This window comes from Mustelus asterias, chromosome 15 (assembly GCF_964213995.1).
Source record: "Mustelus asterias chromosome 15, sMusAst1.hap1.1, whole genome shotgun sequence".
Taxonomy (NCBI): Eukaryota; Metazoa; Chordata; class Chondrichthyes; order Carcharhiniformes; family Triakidae; genus Mustelus; species Mustelus asterias.
The window spans coordinates 70,101,252-70,124,552 of NC_135815.1; positions in this window are offsets into that span (position 1 = coordinate 70,101,252).

Genomic DNA, 23,301 nt, shown 5'->3' on the forward strand with positions numbered 1-23,301 from the left:
ATAGTGATCGGCGAGAATTTTACCGGCCCACCCGTCTCGAATCGGAGTGGGCGAGGGGCGGACAATGGGTTTCGGGACAAGCGAGGCCATAGAATCCTGCCCTTAGAGTCAGCACAGAAAAGACCCTTCGGCCTATCAAGTCTGTACCAATAATTACTACCACGAAAGTTATGTTAATCCCATTTTCCAGCTCATGTCCCATCTCCTTGAATGTTATGAATGTGCTCATCCAAATACTTCTTAAAGGTTGTAAGGTTTTCTTCCCAGGCAGTGCAATCCAGATTCCCACTACCCTGTGAGTGAAAATAAATCCTTAAATCCCCTCTGAATCTCCTGTCCCTTAGCATAAAATTATGTCCCCTCGTGATTGACCCCTCAATTATGGGTTACAGCAGCTTCCTATTCACCTTGTTCATACCCTTCATAATCTGATACACTTCAATCATGTCTACTCCCACCCCCAGCCTCTCTGCTCTAAAGTAAACAGCACTCCAGGGCAAAGCAATCTGCTTGATTGCTACCCCTTCCAAAAATATACACTCACTCTACCACCGACGCAAAGTAGCAGCCATGTCTACCACCTACAAGATGCACTGCAGGAACTCACCGAGGCTCCTTCGACAGCACCTTCCAAACCACCACCACTTCCATCTAAAAGGACGAGCAGCAGACACATGGGAACACCATCGCATGGAACTTCCCCTCCAACCACCCTGGCTTGGAAATTTATCGCCTTTCCTTCGCTGTCACTGGGTCAAAATCCTAGAATTCCCTCCCTAACAGCACTGTGGGTGTATCTACACCACATGCAGTGCAGCAGTTCAGGAAGACAGCGTACCTGTACTATCTCAAGGGCAATTAGGGTTGGGCAACAAATTCTGACCTAGCCAGTGAGAAGCCCATATCCCGTAAATGAATTAAAAAGTGATTTTAGCGCTGAGCCATGAGGTAATTTGTATCCAGGGATGGATGTTTACATTCATGCCCTAATCCTAAATTTGTAACCACCACGGTCTTGAGTCCAGAATATTAATGTGAGTCCTGATTAGCCTAGTGCATTGCTGGAGCTGATGTGCTTGCCAGACAGATCAATATCCCTTTGAATTGCAGGCAAATGTTCAGGAAGAGAGAGTAAATTTAAGTAACATGCTTATACAAATCAGCCTTTAGACTGTCCGTGACATTCAAAGGTTTTGTGTAATCATGTTGATAGATATTAGTCAATTCATGAATACTAAAACAAACAGGTTAAAGTAAAACAAAAGTTTCTATAGCGGGCACAACACCTCCATGGTGCAGTTTAATATTATGTCTTGTAGTATTAATCTCACATAAGGAACCATTGTCTCCATTGCATCTTGCAGCACAATCAACTTGTCTATGTCTTTCACAGCCATGAAGTTCAATTCCTGTCAGTACCCAATCCACATTCACCAGGTAGGTGTAGTGTTGATTATCTTGTCTATTTATGTGCTCCCCTTTTATTGTCCCAATGTTTTTCAACCAGAACACTGTACTGGGCTTCTCCACATTCAAAACCATGGGGAAATACAAGATTACTCCCAGCATGACCATATTAAAACCAAAGCCTCTGTCATGGGACTAAGAACTAACACTGCATATTTTTAATAAAATATATATGGATATGCTCATTGTTAATTTCCCTTTTTTAAAAAATCTGGACAAAGTCCATTTAAAATGGTTGAATCAATGGGCGGGATTTTAATGGCCTTGTTCGTCCCAAAACCGTAAAATCCCCCCGGAGGTCAATAGACCTTTCCATGCTCCGCCAGTCACCCAGTCTGATTCCTGTGGCGGGCGGGACGGTAAAATTCCAGCCCATGTCTTTCTGTCACCCCTGAACAGAAGGAGCCACAAACTTGTACCTCTGAAGAGACATTAACTACTCTCGCTGTGGGTTGCAGATACCAAATTTGAGGAGAACAATACAAAGGTCATTTGCAATTCATAAGCTAGGCTGGCTAATCAGGGCTCCATCTAGACTGTTTCTACTAGAACTTCCGTACAATCACCCACAGGATTGGTTCATCCCTGCTGCCCATCACCCATGTGCAGTCAACTCCACTGGAAAAAATGATTTATGCAACATCAGTTTTCAGCTGCTGACCCCATGGAAGGAAATACCTAAGTGGATTCTGATCCCGGATTCTGGACACATGTGAAACAATTATTCATTTCTCTCTGTTCTTTGCCCTGAAAATCTCTCTTTTCTATAGGCCATTTATAGAGTCATAGAGGTTTGGGCCAACTTGCCCATGCCACCCTTTAATCACCAAACTAGTCCCAATTGCCCACGTTTGGCCCATATCCCTTGTAAATGCCTAAAAGCTTTTTAAAAATCAAAATTGTACCTGCCTCTACTACTACCTCTGGCAGCTCGTTCCAGACACTCACCATCCTCTCACCTTAAACCTATGCTCTCTAGTTTTAGACTCCCCTACCTTTGGGAAAAGATGTTGCCTATCAAGCTGATCTATGCCCAAAATTATTTTATAGACTTCTATAAGATTACCCCTAAGTCTCCAAGCTCCAGGGAAAACAGTCCCAGTCTATCCAGCCTCTCCTTACAACTCAAGCCATCAAGTCCATCTAGCATCCTAATAAATCTTTTCTGCACTATTGCTAGTTTAATAATATCCTTTTCTATAATAGGGTGACTAGAACTGTGCATAGTATTCCAAGTGTGGCCTTACCAATGTCTTGTACAACTTCAACAAGATGTCCAACTCCTGTATTCAAGGTTCTGACCAATTAAACCAAGCATACCAAAAGGCACCTTCACCACTCTGTCCACCTGTGATTCCACTTTCAAGGAGTTGTGAACCTGTACCCCTAGATCTCTTTGTTCTACACCTCTCCCCAGTACCCTACCATGAACTGAGTAAGTCCTTCTCTGGCTCAATCTACCAAAATGCATCACCTCACATTTATCGAAATTAACTCCATCTGCCATTCATCAGCCCACTGGGCCAATTGATCAAGCTCCCGTTGCAGTCTAGATAACCCTCTTCGCTGTCCAGTATGCCACCAATCTTGCTGTCATCTGTAAACTTACTAACCATGCCTCCTAAATTCTCATCCAAATCATTAATATAAATGACAAATAACAGTGGACCCAGCACTGATCCCTGAGGCATACCGCTGGTCACAGGCCTACAGTTTGAAAAACAACCCTCTATAACCACCTTAAGGCTTGCTAAAGTCCATTGCTAAACTTACTAAAGTTTAGGAATGAAATGTGGAGAAACTTCTTCACTCAGAGGATGGTGGACCTATGAAATTCTCTACCACAGGAGGCTGTGGAGGCCAAGTCACTGAATATATTTAAGGAGGAAATAAATAGATTTCTAGACTCTAAAGGCATCAATGAGTATGAGGAAAGTGCGGGACTATGGCGTTGAGTTAGAGACTCATCTATGATCATACTGAATGGTGGAGAAGACACTTTAGGGCCAAATGGCCTACTCCTGCTCCTATTTTCTATGTTTTAATGTTTTTCAATGCGTCCTTTTGCTGTATGAGTGCACAAAGGGCTATATGGTGACCTCCACCCCACTCATTTCGATTTATGTGAAGATAAACTAACCCTATCTTAGGTTTGCTGTGGTGGTGCTAATAGAGGATTGGATCACTCCAAAACTGAAGGGTTGGGGAAAATAAACCACCAATTATAAAGGGAGAAATCAAAAACACCTTTCTATTTATGGACAGGTGATGAGAAATCAGGGCTGTTTAAATTAACCCCCTCCTGTCTGTAACACCCACATTCCTGTTTTACCGGGTTGATCTGGGTCTGTATCCTTAATTCACATGTTTCTCTGGTATTTCACCATGACATCGAGGTGTCGATTTTTTTTACCTATGAGGGAATCTTTTTTTAATCAATCTTAAATTCTCCCGTGCCTGTTCCAGCAACCAGGATCCATGTATTTTGTTTGTTCTTTATTGTAGCTCAAAAATAAATTATACCTGTCATTTCATAATTGCAAAATTATCCTAAATTCAGAAAACAGTGTTGTTGGGTTGACAGGTTCTATTTATGTTCAGTTTATTCATGCTCACGAGAAACTTTATTTTCTTTCTGTGAATTGAAAAACGCCTGGGCTGATTTTTCATTATTTCCTTTTGTGAAAACGAGATTAACACCTTTAAAATTCAGCTTCATTTGCCTCTGAGTGCCTAAAATTGCAATTCGTGTCGATTCATCTGATCAATTCCAATTTTAAAATCAATTATGCCCAGACTGGTGGCTTGTGACAGTTAATTTATATCAGAGACTAATGCTCGCAATAGGTTTAGTCCAAGTTATACCGTACTGTGCTTTAATTGTCAAAACGGCTAGATTTCTTGCTGCATCATTAGGATTCTTGTGGGCCAGCTGAGCACCACTGGCAACTGTTAAAAGAAAATGTAAATAATTAATTCGGGTTTCTCAGGAGCCCAACTGATATCTCTAATCGTATCTGGAGACTCCAATTGTTTCAAAACTTTCAGCTTTATTTTAAAAGGGATTTTCAACCCAAGATTTTCATGCAAGCAGAATGTCCCAAATAACAATTCACACCTTGTCATTTCAAAACTGCCAGTTTCTATATGAGAGAATGTTATATCCAGAAGGGAAATTCTCACATAATCTACCATAATAATAAAACATCACCGTGGACACTTGTGAGATTCTAGTTTTCACATCCTCACCACTCCGAATTTAAATCAATGCTTATCAAACTAAACACAGGATATAATAACACAAGCTTTAAACAAAGAAAGACAAATGACACAATTCTTTTCTTCCTTTTCCCCTTCTGTAGATACCTTTCAAAATGACTATAATAAAACTAAAACAAAGTTAGACAGAATCTATCAACATTCTTACACCAAAGATTAGAATCATAAAATCCCTACAGTGCAGGAGGCGGCCATTTGGCCCATTGAGCTGTACGTCAACAATCCCACCTAGGCCCTTTCCCCGTAACCCCATGTATTTACCCCACTAGTCACCCTGACACTGAGGGGCAGTTTAGAATGGCCCATCAACCTAAACTGCGCATCTTTGGACTGTGGGAGGAAACCGGAGAACCCGGAAGAAACCCACGCAGACACGAGGAGAATGTGCAAACTCCACACAGACAGTGACCCGAGCCGGGAATTGAACTGGATCCTTATTGCTGTGAGGTAGCAGTGCTAATCACTGTGCCGCCCTACAAAATTCAATTCTAGTGGAGAGATAAAGAGAGTGGAGCTTCCTTTGTGTTTTAATTCCTAAACATCTCTCACCAACTTCTTTATAATGCAATCTGGTTTATTTTCTGAGTGCATAATCTTAATTTACTTTCATTAATTTTACTTTCAGTTTCAGGAGAATGTTCAAGTTTAGTTTTATGGTATATATCAACTTCAACTTTAAATTTCCTTTCTTTTGTCTGGCTTTAATCCTTAATTCAGTAGCTTGTTAATATCATCCCAGCTGCTCTGCACCAGTTGTGTCCTCACTTGGCTGAAACCACAGCAGCTCACATTGCCTCAGCTGAGCCAACAGTTCACATATCCAAGACAGGACCACAAGAACTTAAACAACTGATACACACCCATACAAACTGAAAAGGAAGATAGTCTTTCATTTACAACTCATTAGCCACCCTCAGTCTGATTGCCTTTTCTTCGTACACGTCTTTTCAATTTTGATATGGGTTTCTTTAATTTTCTTTTCTTTCTTCTACCCTACTTCTGGTATTCTGTTAACCAGATGTTGGAAACCCTTTACTGAGAGATTCATTTCTTGATGCCACAGGTTATTTGAGAAAGTACAACCATGGTAGCTCTTTAAAAAATAGCTAATTGATTCCCCCTTAAGGGCTTCATCCCTCTGACATTGATATTAAACCACTCCTGGGGTGTGGGGTCCATCATGCAGGAACATGACCGGTATACTCTGGCATGTCCTCACGTGGGAACCAGGGGCATCCCTGTTCAAAGGTGCTCAGTATCTGGTCATCATTGGGTAGGGGGAGGGCCATTAAAAGTCATGGCCCTACCCTTGCTGCTTCTGATTGGCCAGCAGCTCTCAGCTCTCCTGCCAGGAGTGGTTCATTCCAGCAGGGTTTATTGTAGCTCCCAACTTGCGGGGAACTGGCAGCCTGACCCCGCTGGAGTGAAGGGGGAAACTGGGGGCCCTGCAGAGGGTCAGGGGTAAGGGGGCTGCCCCCTGGGCATAGCCACTTGGCGGTGACAGCCTGGCCCCATGGCACTGCCCAAGGAGCAAAGTGGCAATGCCCACCAGGCATTGGGCAGCACCAAGGGGGTGGGACCTAATGGGGTGGGGCCTAAAAGGGACATAGCCTCTGTGTTGGGGGGGGGGGGGAGAGAGACATCAGTGGGGTGGGGGTCCTGCTGCCACTCTGCACTGGGATCATGAACAGAGGGAGGGAGGCCAGCAACCAGGCTGGGAGGGGGGGGGGGGGTGGATGGGCGGAGGAAGTCGGGAAGGTGCGAGGGGGGATTGGGAGAGCAGGGCTGCTGGGGGGGGGGGGGGGGGGCTGTGGGAGGGTGTGGGGTCTGGCCCAATCAGCACGATGCTGTCGAGTTCTCTAGCGGGAATAGGATTTCCACTGAATTTTCACAAGATTCACACTAGGGCACTCTGCAATGCACAGAGTGTGGGAGGATTTATTTTGAAAATCCCACTGAAAAAAACAGTGGTAGTTTTTATGTGACTTCAACATTTGAATTTTTTTGGGAGAATCCCACCCATTACTTCTGAAAAGTTTGGCTAATTTTTAGACTATGCCTCCTTAATTCTAGGCTCCACAACAAGCACAGACTACTCTGCTGTCCTAATCTTATATTCAAATGAATGTTCCCAAGTGTGTGCAACCTCAACTCTTGGAGTCCAAAGCCAACACATCCCTCCATAAGTGTGGTACTCAGAACTGCTCACAGTATTCTAGATGTGGTCTAACTGAGATTTTGTGCAATTAACCATGACTTCTACTCCTTTTTAAATGCATTCTCTAGTTCTAAACAAAACTGCATTTCATTAGCTTTTTGATCAATTTTGTTACCTGTTTGTGATATTTTAATGGGCCTTGTATTTCTTGCAATTGATTGATTAATTATTTTATTTTTAACTCCATTCTTAAAGTTACAAAGTGAACGCTCAGAGTACACCAGGCAGGTTTCCATTCCTTGCTTGCTTTAAAAGCCAAATTCTAATGGAATATAATTCCTGGAACCCACAAGAGAGTCAAACAAGATCCAAGCTGGCAAGATAATGCATTTCACTCCATTTTGATCTTATTGAGTGTCGGCTGATGGGGCAGGAATAACCAGATTGCATTTGTCCTGTTTTTGTAGACAGAAAGTTTGTGGGCAACGTAACACATTGTATGGTAGATGTCAGTGTTGTAGCTATATTTCAACAGCTGGGCTAGAGGTGGGGCTAATTCTTAAGCCAAGATCTTTCAGAAATATAGCCAGGATGTTGTTGGGTTTCAGAGCTTTCACTTTATCCTGTGCAGTCAGTGGTAGTCATCACAAAGATTGAATTGAATTGAATTGGTTGAGGCCAGGAATCAGTTATGGTGGGATCTTGGAATGGGGCTCAGGTAGATGATGCGCTCAGCACTTCCAGTTGAAGGTGATTATAGTCATAGAGATTTACAGCATGGAAACAGGCCCTTTGGCCCAACTTGTCCATGCGGACCTTTTTTTTTAAACCACTAAACTAGTCCCAATTGCCTGCCTTTGGCCCATATCCCTCTATGCCCATCGTACCCATGTAACTATCTAAATGCTTTTTAAAAGACAAAATTGAACCCACCTCTACTACTACCTCTGGCAGCCCGTTCCAGACACTCACCACCCTCTGTGTGCAAAAATTGCCCCTCTGGACACTTTTGTATCTCTCCCCTCTCACCTTAAACCTATGCCCTCTAGTTTTAGACTCCCCTACCTTTGGGAAAAGATATTGACTATCCAGCTGATCTGTGCCCCTCATTATTTTATAGACCTCCATAAGATCACCCCTCAGCCTCCTAGGTTCCAGAGAAAAAAGTCCCAGTCTACCAGCCTCTCCTTATAACTCAATCCATCAAGTCCCAGTCGCATCCTAGTAAATCTTTCCTGCACTCTTTCTAGTTTAATAATATCCTTTCTACAATAGGGTGGCCAGAACTGTACACAGTGCTCCTTCCTAAAGGTGGCTTTAAGTGAATAATTAACAACTTATTTTATTCAACCAACCGGGAACTTTAACTAAACCAGTAACAATTTTAATTAAAGGATGGTTCAACTGAAATGCTGTTCAAATAAAGATAAGGATCATTTAGTACCAAAACAGTAATAATAGAATCTTAGTCACTCTCAAAAAAACTAGATACAACCAGGTCTGGTGGCTTGGAAAAGATTAGGAGGTTCTTCTGCAGTTGTCCGCTGTCTGTAGGCACTGTCTGATTGGGTACTTTTCACTGGTTGAATGGTGAGTTCTCTTCAGGCATATCTGAAGCTGGCAGAGTTAAGAACTAACTGTTGATCTAACTGCTTCAGCTGATCTGACTCTGGCTCAAGCGATGTTCCTCTGAGAAGGCTGTTGCTCTGGCCTTTATATTTGCGATGACCTCACAATGTTCTTACACCACGATTGGTCTGAGGTTGTCAACAACAGCAAATTCAAATCTGATAGGCTCTTAATGGCTGATTGTCTTTTTTTAAACTGATAGGCTGTTAGAATGTTACCTGTTACCAAGGCAACCCTTGGCCCTCGCAACAAATGTCACAACTTAGAATTGCCCCTTAGTGTCCAAGATGCGCAGGCTAAGGGGACCGGCCATGCCAAATTGACCTCGTGTCCAAAGATGTACTGGCTAGGCGGATTGGCCACACCAAACTGGCCCCCAGTGTCCAAAGATGTGCAGGCCAGGCGGATCAGCCACGCCAAAACACTCCTTTAGTATCAGGGGGATTAGCAGGGTAGATAGAGGGATAGGGCCCAGGCGGGACCGCGGTCGGCGCAAACTCGACGGGCCAAATGGCCTCCCCCTGCACCGCCGGGACTCTATGATTCTTCGAAACACACAAGAGGATCCCAATATTGAACAGAAAGGTGAGACGTGAGAAATTTACTTCACGGGATACAATGGGACTTCAGAATCAGATGGACCGCGAAGTACATTCGGCCCATCGCTCCCGTCCTGGCTCTTTGTAAGAGCTCGCCAATGAACGCCCTGCTCTTGCTCTGTAGCCCTATGTTACGACACAGAAGTTAATCCCTTTTACCTCACTTTGTAATCCGGTGAAAGTGTTTGGAGAGGTGTTAACTGTTCTACATTAACATTTGGAGGTTCAATAATATAAATACCTGACACACGCTTTGAGTGAATAATTAACGAGCTATTTTATTCAACCAACCGGGAACTCTAACTAAAGAAGTGGCATATTAATTAAAGGAAGGTTCGACTGAAATGTTGTTCAAATAAAGACAAGGATCATTCAGTACCAAAACAGTAATAACAGAATCTTAGTCGCTCTCAAAAAAACTATATACAACCAGGTCTGGTGGCTTGGAAAAGATTTGGAGGTTCTTCTGTAGCTGTCTGTAAGTCTGATTTGGTACTTTTCACTGGTTAAATGGTGAGTTCTCTTCAGGCATATCTGAAGCTGGCAGAGTTAAGAACTAACTGTTGATCTAACTGCTTCAGCTGATCTGACCCATTGGCTGTGGGAGTGCTTTGCTCTGTCTATCACATGTTGCTTCCCCTATGATGCATGTCAACCTGCATTGTAATTTCACCAGGTTAGGACCTCACTTGAGGTATGTGTATGCATTGGGTTGCTCCTGACATGCTCCTCTACATGCCTCATTGAAACAGGGCTGGTTCCTTGATAATGGTAGAGTGGGGGAATATGCCAGACAATAAGGTTGCAGATCGTGTTTGAGTACAATTCTGCTGCTGCTGATGGCCCACAGTGCCTTATGAATGTCCGGTTATGAGCTGCTAGATCTGTTATGAGTCTATCCCATTTAGCATGGTAGTTCCACGCAACAACCCACAACTTTTATTTATATAGTCTAGCATGATTGAAAGTGTCCTCAGTGTGAAGGTGAGATAAGGAATATGTGGTGATCATGGATAGATATATATTTGACAGAGATCAGTGAAGCAACATCAAGTAGGCTTTTCCTTTTTGGTTTTCCCACCACCTGCTATCGGCTCATTCTGGATAATATATGCTCAAGGACTGGGCCAACTCAGCCCGTAGTGCTGTTACTCAGCCACTCTTGGTGATGAACATTGAAGTGCTCCACTCACAATATATTCTGTGCCCTTCCTACCCTTAGTGTTTCCTCCAAGGGTGATGTTCAATGTGGAGGAGTATTGATTCATCAGTTGGCAATCAGCAAGAGGTTTTCTTGTCCATATATGTGATGATGAAATTTCATGGGGTCTGGTATCAATGTTAGGAACTCGCAGGGCCCATTCCCTCCTGACTGTGCCACCAGCTCTGATGGGTCCATCGTGCTGGTAGGATAAGATTTGCCTCAGCTGGATGTGCCTTTGTCATACATAATACTGAGGTCGATGTGGGATGGTCTATCCAGTATTATTCTCATTATGCTTCTTTGTCGTGTTCGAATAAAATGTTTGCTTGGCCACTGCAGACTGCCGATTGCTGAGGGTCTGGAGTCACGTGTAGGCCAAGCCAAGTGATATTGACACATTTCTTCTCCTGAAGGACATCAGTGAACCAAATGGGTTTTTACAACAGTCCAATAGCTATATGGTCACAATTCCAGATTTATCTCATTAACTGGAATACAATTCCTCAACCGGCACTCTCATATCTCAAAGGTAAAGGGTCCTTCAACATTTGTTGAGGTTGTGTCTGTTCAATGTACCAGTGACTACAGCTCTCGTCCTTGCTTTCTGAACTTCTCCGATTGATTGAAGCAACTGGGGACTTGATCAGCTCTTAATATTTGAAGTTGTTTTTGTAGTCATTGCAGCTTTGTTCAAGAAGGTGCCTGTATCAACACATTCCCAGCATCACTGTGGCAGAAAGACAGACTCAGACATTGTTGGCCATTCAAATTGGTTCCTTCTCATTCCTAATCATGTTATCTTCTAATCAGTAAATCCCATGGTTAATATCATAAATATTTGGGCCACATACAATTCTTTCAGCTTTGACAATTCTGAACAAGGCAGACAATAAAGTAGTGATGGATGAACAAAGAACAAAGAACAGTACAGCACAGGAAACAGGCCCTTCGGCCCTCCAAGCCTGTGCCGCTCCTTGGTCCAACTAGACCAATTGTTTGTATCCCTCCATTCCCAGGCTGCTCATGTGATTATCCAGGTAAGTCTTAAACGATGTCAGCGTGCCTGCCTCCACCACCCTACTTGGCAGCGCATTCCAGGCCCCCACCACCCTCTGTGTAAAAAACATCCCTCTGATGTCTGAGTTATACTTCGCCCCTCTCAGCTTGAGCCCGTGACCCCTCGTGATCGTCACCTCTGACCTGGGGAAAAAGCTTCCCACTGTTCACCCTATCTATACCCTTCATAATCTTGTATACCTCTATTAGATCTCCCCTCATTCTCCGTCTTTCCAAGGAGAACAACCCCAGTCTACCCAATCTCTCCTCATAGCTAAGACCCTCCATACCAGGCAACATCCTGGTAAACCTTCTCTGCACTCTCTCCAATGCCTCCACGTCCTTCTGGTAGTGCGGCGACCAGAACTGGACGCAGTACTCCAAATGTGGCCTAACCAGCGTTCTATACAGCTGCATCATCAGACTCCAGCTTTTATACTCTATACCCCGTCCTATAAAGGACTGAAAGTATGAACTTAATTCATTTATCATGAAGTCTGTTCCATCTTTTTAATGCCATCTTGCCATTCTCTTATGACAATTTATGATCTAAAGCTACAATTCATATCTCCAGTACTATTTCCTGGAACACTGCTGCCTCACAGCACCAGGGGCCTGGGTTCGATTCCCGACTTGGGTGACTATCTGTGCGGTGTTTGCACATTCTCCCCGTGTCTGTGTGGGTTTCCTCTGGACGCTCTGGTTTCCTCCCACAGTCCAAAGAATTGCAAGTTAGGTGGATTGGCCATGCTAAATTACCCCTAAGTGTTCCAATGATGAGTAGGTTAGGTGGATTAGCCATGATAAATGGACTAAGTTACAGGGATAGGGCGGGGGGTGAGGTAGGACGGGGGGTGAGGTAGGGTGGGGTGAGCCTGGATAAGATGCTCTATCAGAGAGTTGGTGTAGACTCGATGGTCTGAAAGGCCTTGTTCTGCACTGTCGGGATTCTTTGGATTCTATGGAACATTATCAGGAGAATTTAGAAGAGAGACGTATTGAGTGTAGGAGGTGTAATGTGTAGTCGTGTAGGAGTTATGTGGTATTGCAGTGTGGGGGTTATAAAGTTATGCTATGTTAGGGGATATGGTGCAGTGAATATAGAGTAAGTTTGTGTACTTGGTTTATCCCAAGAGTTTGCAAAATTTTGTTTCCAATGCCCGTCTTCTGTGTTATAAAAATTCTGCAAATGCCTTGTAACACAAGTATTTTTTTCATACAAAGTTATATAATTAAGCATAAATATTTATTATTTTTGTTTTACTTAATTATTAGTGCTGCTGAGCAACAACCCTGTCAAAGGATGGAGATATCTTTGACCAACAAATGCTCATGCATAGGGGATCAACCCTGGTTAAATGAAACCTGGAGCAGTACCAGACCTAGCTAAAAATGAAGTATCAACCTGGTGAAACTACCAAACGGGGCTACTTGCCTGCCAAGCAGCAGAAGAAACAAGCGATTGACAGAGTTAAGTGATCAGATCTAAGCTCTGCAGTCCTGTCACATTCAGTGGTGAATGGTGGTGGACAATTAAACAACTCACAAATATCCCTATCCTCAATGATGGGGGAGTCCAGCACATCTGCGCAACAAATAAGGCTGAAGCATTTGCAACAATCTTCAGCCGGAAGTGCCAAGTGGATGATTCATCTCAGTCGCCTCCAGAGGTCCTCAGGACAACAAATGGCAATTTTCAGCCAATTCAATTCACTCCTTGTGATACGAAATAATGACTGAAGGCACTGGATACTGCAGACTATGGGCTCGGAGAACTTTAAATCAACAGTAATGAAGACTTGTGCTCCAGAATTAGCTCCGGCCCTTGCCAAGCCGCTCCAATACAGCTAAAACACTGGCACTTACTCGGCAATGTGGAAAATTGTCCAGGTATGTCCTGTCCATAAAATGTAGGGCAAATCCAACATGGCATCCAAGATTACCATTCCATCAGTCTACTATCAGTCATCAGCAAAGTGATGGACTTTAGCAAGGCCTTCGACAAAGTACCACATAGCAGACAGGTCAGTAAATTTAGATCACATGGGATCCAGGGAGAATTAGCCAATTGGATACAAAATTGGCTTACCGATAAAAGGGTGGTGGCGGCAGAGGGTTGTTTTTCAGACAGGAGGCCTGTGACCAGTAGTGTGCCGCAGGGATCGGTGCTGGGTCCATTGTTGTTTGTCATTTATATAAACAATTTGAATGGACGCATGGTTAGTAAGTTTGCTGATGACAACAAAATTGGTGATGCAGTGGATAGTGATGAAGGTTATTGAAGGCTACAATGGGATCTTGATCAACTGGGCCTGTGGGTCAAGGAATGGCAGGTGGGGTTTAATTCTGATAAATGCAAGGTGTTGCATTTTGTTAAGACAAACCAGGGCAGGACTTGCACAGTTAATGATAGGACCCTGGGGAGTGTTGTCGAACATAAAGACCTAGGGGTGGAGGTACATAGTTCCTTGAAGGTGATGTCATAGGTAGACAGGGTGGTGAAGGCAGCGTTTGGTACGCTTGCCTTCATCGGTCAGAGCATTGAATACAGGAGTTGGGATGTTATGTTACAACTGTACAAGACATTGGTAAGGCCACATTTGGAGTGCTGCATGCAATTCTGGTCGCCCTGCTATAGGAAGGATGGTATTAAACTGGAAAGGGTGCAAAAAAGATTTACAAGGATGTTACCGGGACTGGGAGGTTTGAATTATAAGGATAGGCTGGGACTTTTTTCCCTAGAGTGTAGGAGGGGTGACCTTAGAGACTTATAAAATCATGGAGGGGCATAGATATGGTGAATAGCCAAGGTCTTTTCCCCAGAGTAGGGGAGTCCAAAACTACAGAGCATAGGTTTAAGATGAGAGGGGAAAGATTTCAAAAGGGAGCAAGTTTTTCACATAGAGGATGATGCATATATGGAATGAGCTGCCAGAGCAGATTGCAGAGGTGGGTGCAATTACAATATTTGGACAGATACATGGATGGGAAAGGTTTCGAGGGATGGGCCAAATGCAGGCAAATGGGACTAGTTCAGTTTGGGAAACCTGATCGGCATGGACGAGTTGGGCCGAAGGGCCTGCTTCCATGCTGTATATCTCTATGACTCAATGATGAACTCATTGACAGCTCTATCAAGTGACACTTACTCAGCAATAACTTGCTCATTGACACTCAGTTTGGGTTCTGCAAAGGCCACTCAGCTCCTGACCTCATCACAGCCTTGGTTCAAACATGAACAAAAGAGCTAAACTCCAGAGCTGAGATGAGAGTGACTGCCGTTGACATCAAGGCTGAGTGTGGCATCAAGGAGCACTCGCAAGATTGGAGTCAATGCGAAGCAACATAAAACTCTCCGCTGGTGGAGTTATAACTGTCACAAAGTAAGCTGGTTATGGTTGTTGGAGGTCAATCATCTCAGCTCCAGGACATCACTGCATGAGTTCCGCAGAATAGTGTCCAAGGCCCAACGTGCAACTGCTTCATCGATGACTTTGCCTCCATCATTAGGTTGGAAGTGAGGTGTACACTGACAATTGCACAATGTTCAACACTACTTATGACTCCTCAGATACTGAAGCAATCTGTGTCCATGTGCAGTAAGATATGAACAACATTCAGGCTTGGGCTCTTAACTGGCAAGTAACATTAGTTTCACGTAATGTCAGGTACTAACCATCTCCCAGCAAGAAACAATTCAACCATCTTCCTCTGATATGAATAACATTACCATCACTGAATCCCCCACCATCAATACCTTGCAGGTTACCTTTGACAAGCGACTGAACTGGATCAGCTGTATAAGTATAGTGACCACAGCAGCAGGTCAGAGGTAGGAATCCTGCGGCGAGTAACTCACCACCTGACTCAAAAGCCTGAACACCATCTACAAGATACAAGTCAGGAGTGTGATGGAATGCTCTCCACTTACCTGGATGTGTGCAGCTCCACAACACTCAGAAAGCTTGACACCATTCAGGACAAAGTAGCCCACTTGATTGGCAACACATCCACCACTTTAAATATTTATTCCCTCCACCACCAATGCATTGTGACAGCAGTGTGTACATCAACAAGATGCATTGCAGCAACTCAGCAAGGCTTTGTCAACAGCACCTACCAAACCCAGGACCTCAAGTACCTAGAAGAACCAAGGGCAATAGATGCGTGGGAGCATCACCGCCTACAGGTTCCTCTCCAAACCATACACTATCTTGGAAATATATCATTGTTTTTTGGTCTTTTAGGGAAATATATCATTGTTGCTGCATCAAAACCCTGGAATGCCCTTCCTAACATCACTGTGGATGAACCTACAGTACCCACACTGCAGGGGTTAAAGAAGGTGGCTCACTGCCACCTTCCTAAAGCCAGTTAGGGATGAACAATAAATGTTGGCCTAGCCAGAGGTGTCCAAATCCCATGGATAAATAAATAAAAGGAATGTTTAACTCGGGGGTTCATTGTTTTATTTTGATGAATGTCATTGCTGAAAATCCAGCTTTGTGCAAGTTGCTTGTATTAAATGGGATAACCTCTTTTAGTGCTGCAGGAGAAGCAGTTATTCATTGGAGCAATCACACCAGCATCTCTCTGCTGGCATTTCACTGATCTCAGTTCTGAGGGAGCTATCTGATGAAATGTCAGTCAGCTCTGCTAATAGCTTCAATGGAACAGACGGTGGCAGTTTAGCATCAACATTCTCACTCAAGGGGTTTGTAGCCCACGGGTGTGGATTTCTCGAAGGAAAAGTATTAAATTGTTTGTATAGAGAAGAAGGGCGCATGACGGCTGATTTAATCAAAGTTAACGATTTTTTTCTTGAAGGATGTAAGAGATCAAACATATCAATACTCTTCCCATTGAGGAGATCTTTGCAGACTTGCCATTTCCTGCATCAATTCTTTCACGCCAAACAATGCAAATCTGATGTAGTTTTATTCAGCTGATTCATCTCACTGAATAGCCTGCACTTTGCAGTCAGTGCCACAGCGATGGCACTTCCAGCTAACACTAAGCAAACCTACACAAGGGCTACAGCAAACCTGGCGGCAAGAATCCTGGATACTGTGAGAGAGGATCCCCTCCCTCTGTTGGACACGGCACCGTACTCTGTGGCATGGACAGAAAAGGCAGGCTATTGTGGGGGCAGCTTTCAGTCACCTCACCAAAAGAAGTAACGCATCTGCTGCAGCGTTGGAAAGTCATAGAAAGTAAACTTCATTAATTTTACAAAATTGAAAATTTAAATCTAATTTTATATAAGTACATTAATTTTGAACAGATGAATCATTTAAAGTGATACTTTAAAAGTCCAAATTAATCATGCTAAATAAATCATGGATTTTAATTTTTTATCAAGATTTATCAAACTTTTTAAAGATTCCACATTGAGAAATCAATATATTTTAACAGATTTTTTCTGCTTTGTTCTCCTGATTGAGTATTCAGGAATTGAGAGAATCTCTGTATACATGAGGAGGGAATTGTATTCTTCCACCTCACAAAGTGTTGTTCTGGATGTAATGCAATTGATTATTATCACTGTTACAATCACTCTGGAGACCATTCTAGTTGCAGCATGCAGCACACTGCCTCTGATTGTAACATTGCTCTGAGCAGACCTGAACTGCTTGTGTTCTCAGCAAGGGGTCAAGCAGCATTTGCTGACAGCACTTTGCACAACCAGCTTGCTCCTCTTAAAGAGAACCTGCACTCGGTAGAAATGGGCTGCTGCTGACTGCCTGTACTAACACTGGCTACAAGTAGTAGCTGTGCAAATGGAACACCCAGAGAGGAGAGAGAGCTGTTATGTTCATGAGTCCAGTGCTGGCGGCTTTACTAATGGAGTTTGACAGGAGGAACAAAGTCATGTTTCCACAGGTGGCCAAGATGCCCTTAAGGATCAGCCTCAAATGGAAATTCGGTGATGACACTATGCCTTCAAAAAATGTATTTGGGTCATGTTTTTTGTGCAGGATCTGTTTTAGCAGTTTGCTTTATTATCGATGCCTTTGGGTGGGATTTTATGGCCCTGCTCATCATAAAATCCCACTCAAGGTCAACAGACATATCCATAGTCTGCCTCTCGCTGCTCCGGTTCTGTGGCGGGTGGAGCGGTAAAATTCCAGCCATTTTGTTTGCAGCTGGCAGCCCTGTTTTTACTGCAGCAGCATAATTGGTCCTAATTATTAGAATGTTTGTTTAATCTGGACTAAAGCTATTCTATTATTTTCATGTTTTCCCCTGGAGTTTTGCCGAGTAGGGCTTGATTAGGTTGATTGACAAAAAAAACCATGTGACTGGATGGAGCGAGGCTTACACAGAGAAATCAAGCTCGGATGCTGCTTGGAATTGTTAAATAGCAGCGCCTCTCTTTCTCTCTCTGGATTTGGAGACTGGAATATGCCAGGAACTAAATCTCTTTCTTTGTGATTCTGCTGTTTGAAGGTAGATCTGTATCTGAAAACTGCTATATGGGACTCAGAAGGCAGGTGTATTTCTCTCTCTGTCCAGGGGGGTTAAAAGGCTGGAAACATAGCACCCACATGAGCATGTCTGTTTTGTACTGATTCCTAGAGGGATTTGTGCCTGAGGATACTGCTTACATTGGAACTGCAGAGATAGCTGGTTGTTAAGAACTATACCCATCATGTTTAAAAATTTCCAATTGGTAAGAATTGTAATAATTATCTTTGTTATCTTTGAACTCTGTTGTTAAAAATAAAGTGTGTTTTAATTAAAGCTTCCTAGTGGGCCAATTGAAACATGCCTGGAGTGAAATATCTTATGCTCACCCTAATGCCAAAAAATAAATAAAGTTAGAGTTCAGGCTAACTTCAGAATATACCTCGGAGTTTCTGACCTGGTCCCTAACAGTTAAAGCAGGTGGTACGAGAGGTCAATGCCCAGAATCTGGTCCTGAGGACCTGGCAGTAACGCGAGATGATGATCAATCACCTCACATAGTGGGGTTCAAAATCAGTAAATGCACCTTCATACAGGCAACCCCTCATGCTGCTCAATGCAACACAACCCCATAATTCACTCATCCATCAGTAATCAGGATTCAGGCCGAATATGCAGACACGCCATCTCATTCACACACACTTCCAATGATGACGGCCTCACATAGGTCTCACATGTACCTGCAAATAGTTCCAGATACTCAGCTAAGATCATAAGATGATAAGAAATGGAAGCAGGAATAGGCCATTTGGCCCATCGAGCCTGATCTGCCATTTAATACAATTATGGCTGATCTGTCTGCAGCCTTAACCTAATTTTCATGCCTGTCCCCCATTACCAGTAACCGCCTTGTTAAAAATCTGTCTAATTCCACCTTGAATACATTCAATGATCCAGCCTCCACTGCTCTTTGTAGAAGAGAATCCATAACGACCCTCTGAGGAAATAAATTCCTCTCATCTGTCTTAAATGAGAGATTCCTGATTTTTAAACTGTGCCCCCTAGTTCTAGATTGCCCTATGAGAGAAAACTGCCTCACAGCATCTACCCTGTCAAACCCCCTCAGTATCTTATATATTTCAATAAGATCACCTCTCATTCTTCTAAACTCTAAGGAGTACTGACCCAACCTGTTCAACCTTTTCTCATAAGGCAACCCCTTAATCCTAGCCACCAGCCAAGTGAACTTTCTCTGAACGGCTTCTATATAGCCATCTTTGAGTAGGGAGATCAGAACTGTACACAGTACAAGAGGTGTAATCTCACTAATGATCTGTACAGTTGCAGCAAGCTTTCTCTATTTTTATACTCCATCCTCTTTGCAATAAAGGCCAACATTCCATTTGACTTCCTAATTACTTGCTGTACCTGCATGATAACTCCTTGTGATTCATATACAAGGAATCTCGGGTCTCTCTGTACCTCAGCATTCTGTAGTTTCTCTCCATTTCAATAATATTCCACTTTTCCATTCCTCCTGCCAAAGTGCACAACCTCAATTTTTCCCACATTATCTCCTATCTGCCAATATTTTGTCCACTCACTCAATTTATCTATATCCCTTTGCAGACTCTTTGTATTCTATTCCCAACCTGTTTTCCTACCTCTCTTTGTATCATCAGAACATTTGGCAACAATATATCCTGTCAAATCATCAAGGCCATTAAAATAGTTGGCAATAGTTGAGGCTCCAGTAACAATCCCTGCAGCAAACCACTCATTCATGTTTGCCAACTGGGAAATGACCCATTTATCACAACTCTGTTTCCTAATCGCAATCTAATCACCTATCTATGCTAATATATTATTGCAAACATCATGAGTTCGTATCTTGTGCAGTAGCCTCTTATATGGCACTTTAACAAATGTCTTCTGAAAGTCCAAATATATTATTTGTTCTGGTTCCCTTCTATCCATCCCACTTGTTGCATGCTCAAAGAACTCTAATAAATTTATAAACCATGTTAACTCTGCTTGTTTCTACAGTGATTTTTAAAATGTCTTGTTACTACTTCCTAAATTATGGATCCAGCATTTTCCCAATGACATGTTAGGCTAACTGGCCTATAGTTTCCTGCTTTCTGTTTCCGTTCTTTCTTGAAAAGAGATGTTGCATTTGTGATTTTCTTATCCCTGAGACCTTGTGTGGATCTATGGAATTTTGAAAGATTACAAAGAATGCATCCACCATCTCTGATCAGGTCTAGGGAACTTGTCAGCTTTTAATCCCCTCAGTTTTCTTGTTACTTTCTCTTTAATGAATGTGATTGTTTTTAAGTTCCTGCTTATAATTTTCCTCTGGAGACTTTCTATTATTCTTGGGATTCTTGGTCTTCTACTGTGAAGACAAATACAAAATACTTTTTCAAAGTCTTTGTTGTTTCCTTGTTTCCCATTATCAATTTTCCAATCTCATCTTCTAAAGGACCAATGTTTATTTTAGCTACTCTCTTCCTTTTTATATAGAAGTTCTTGGTATTTCTTGCTGGTTTACTCTCAAATATAAATTTCACTCTTAATTATTTCTTTAGTTATTAAATGCCCAGTTTTAAAATGTTCTGAATCTTCCGGCCTACTACTAATCTTCACCACATTGTATACTTTGCCTTTCAATTTGATATAATTCTTAACTTCCTTAATTAACCATGGTTCACCTATTATTCTGATATGGTTCTGTTGTGTATAGCACTGAGTACGGCAAGCTCAACTGTAGACAGCCATGACTGATCTGAATTTATTTGACTCCCAAACAGAGAGAGCAGCACTGAGGGCAATATAACAAAATCCTCAGCTCTTGCAATATACAACACACCATCTTCACTTAAAAAAATGTATACATTAAAATGTAAAATGATACATGCATATAATTTTCCAGAATACAATATGACTAAACAAATATCAATAATACCTGAAAATGTATTAGGTTGGGTTGCATACTTGCTTTTACTATAATCACAACCAAAACATATATGACCAATATTTATGAACTAATCATGTTGTAATCACTCCCAGCGACACAGTTTAATATCCAACACATTTTCCTCTTCATAGTTCTGATAAAGAGCCAAATGGACTTGAAACATTAACTCTGCTTTTCTCTCTTTACAGATGCTACCAGACCTGCCGAGTTTTTTCAGCATTCTCTGTTTTTGTTTCTGATTCCAGCATCCACAGTTTTTTGCTTATTCTGATAACAGAAGTTACTCAAACTCACCTCACATGAAGGTTGGATTCCTGGCCCTATTAAATATCAACAATGTGATATTCCATTTGTAGCTGAACAGATGTTCACCTTTGTGGGACAATTCGGAGAATTCACTGGACTGGTGAGCTTTCATCAGGGAGAATCCATCAAAGAAAGTCATGCAATGTTGGTCTGAGGAATCAGATGATTTCCGACGGGACTGCTTAGAGTCTGTAGACTGGTGAGTATTTAGAAACTCTGCGACCAGCCTGAACAAGTACGCCACTACAGTAACTGACTTCATTGGTAAGTGTGTAGAAAACTGTGTGCCAAAGAAGCAAATCCGTGTGTTTCCCAAGTGGAAACAATGGATGAACAGGGATATACACTCCTTGCTGAAGTCTAGGTCTGAGGCGTTCAAGTCAGGCGACCCTGACCTATACAAGAAAGCCAGATATGATCGAGAGATCCATCGAAGATGCCAAAAGACAGTACTGGACCAAGTTAAGGTTCCAGGCTAGCCACTGGGACCCCCGTCAACTCTGGCAAGGTCTGCAAGACATAACATGCGGCAAGATGAGGGCATGTAAAATCGCTGGCTACAACGCATCCCTTCCTGATGAGCTCAATGCATTCTATGCCCATTTTGAACAATAGGTCAAAGAGAGTATGCCCTCCACTCTGGAAGACTCAGACGAACCTATACATGTGGTCACCATTGCAGACGTCAGAGCAGCCTTCTCGAAGGTCAACCCACGGAATGCGACTGGCCCAGATGAGGTATCTGGACAAGCACTCAGATCCTGCTTGGACCAGCTGGCAGGGGTATTTGCGATATCTTGAATCTCTCTGTACAACAATCTGAGATCCCTATCTGCTTCAAGGAGACGACCATCATCCCGGTACCAAAGAAAAGCCAAGCAGCGTGCCTTAATGACTATTGGCTGGTGGCTCTGACATCCATCATTATGAACTGCTTTGAAAGGTCAGTCATGGCATGAATAAATTCCAGCCTTCTGGATTGCCTGGATCCACTACAGTTTGCCTACCGCCGCAACAGGTCCACAGGAGATGCCATCTCCCTGGCCCTGCACTTAACCCTGGAATTCCTAAATAACAAAGATACCCATGTCAGGCTCCTATTTATTGACTATAGCTCCGCCTTCAACACCATTATTCCTATGAAACACCTCTCCAAACTCCTTGGCCTGGAGCTCGGCTCCTCCCTCTGCGACTGATCCTGAACTTCCGATCCCACAGACCACAATCAGTAAGGATAGGCAACAGCACCTCCACAATCATCCTCAACAACGGTGGCCCACAAGGCTGTGTCCTCAGCCCCTTACTATACGCCTTATACATCTATAACTGTGTGACCAAATTCCCTTCCAACTCAATTTTCAAGTTTGCTGATGACACCACCGTAGTGGGTCGGGTCTCAAATAATGACGAGACAGAGTACAGGAATGAGATAGAGAATCTGGTGAACTGTTGCGATGAGAATAATCTCTCCCTCAATGTCAACAAAACGAAGGAGATAGTCATCGACTTCAGGAAGCGTAGTGGAGGACATGCCCCTGTCTACATCAATGGGAATGAAGTAGAAATGGTTGAGTGCTTCATGTTTTTAGGCGTCCAAGTCACCAACAACCTGTCCTGGTCCCTCCATGCTGATACTATTGTTAAGAAAGCCCATCAATGCCTCTACTTTCTCAGGACACTAAAGAAATTTGGCATGTCCACTATGACTCTCACCAACTTCTATAGATGAACCATAGAAAGCAATTTTTCTGGTTGTATCACAGTTGGAATGGCTCCTGCTCTGTCCAAGACCGCAAGAAACTACAAAGGGTCGTGAACGAACCTCAGTCTATCACTCAAACCAGCCTCCCATCCATTGACACCATCTACACTTCCCGCTGCCTCAGAAAAGCAGCCAGCATAATTAAGGACCCCACGCACCCCAGGCATGACCTCTTCCATCTCCTTCCTTCAGGAAAATGACACAAACGTCTGAGGACACGCACCAACTGACTCAAGAACAGCTTCTTCCCTGCTGCCATCAGACTTTTGAATGGACCTACCTCACATTAAGTTGATCTTTCTCTGCACCCGAGCTATGACTGTAACACTATATTCTGCACCCTCTCCTTTTCTTCTCTATGTATGGTATAGTTTGTCTGTATAGCAAGCAAGAAACAATACTTTTCCCATGTATACTAATACATGTGACAATAATAAATCAAATCAAATCTTT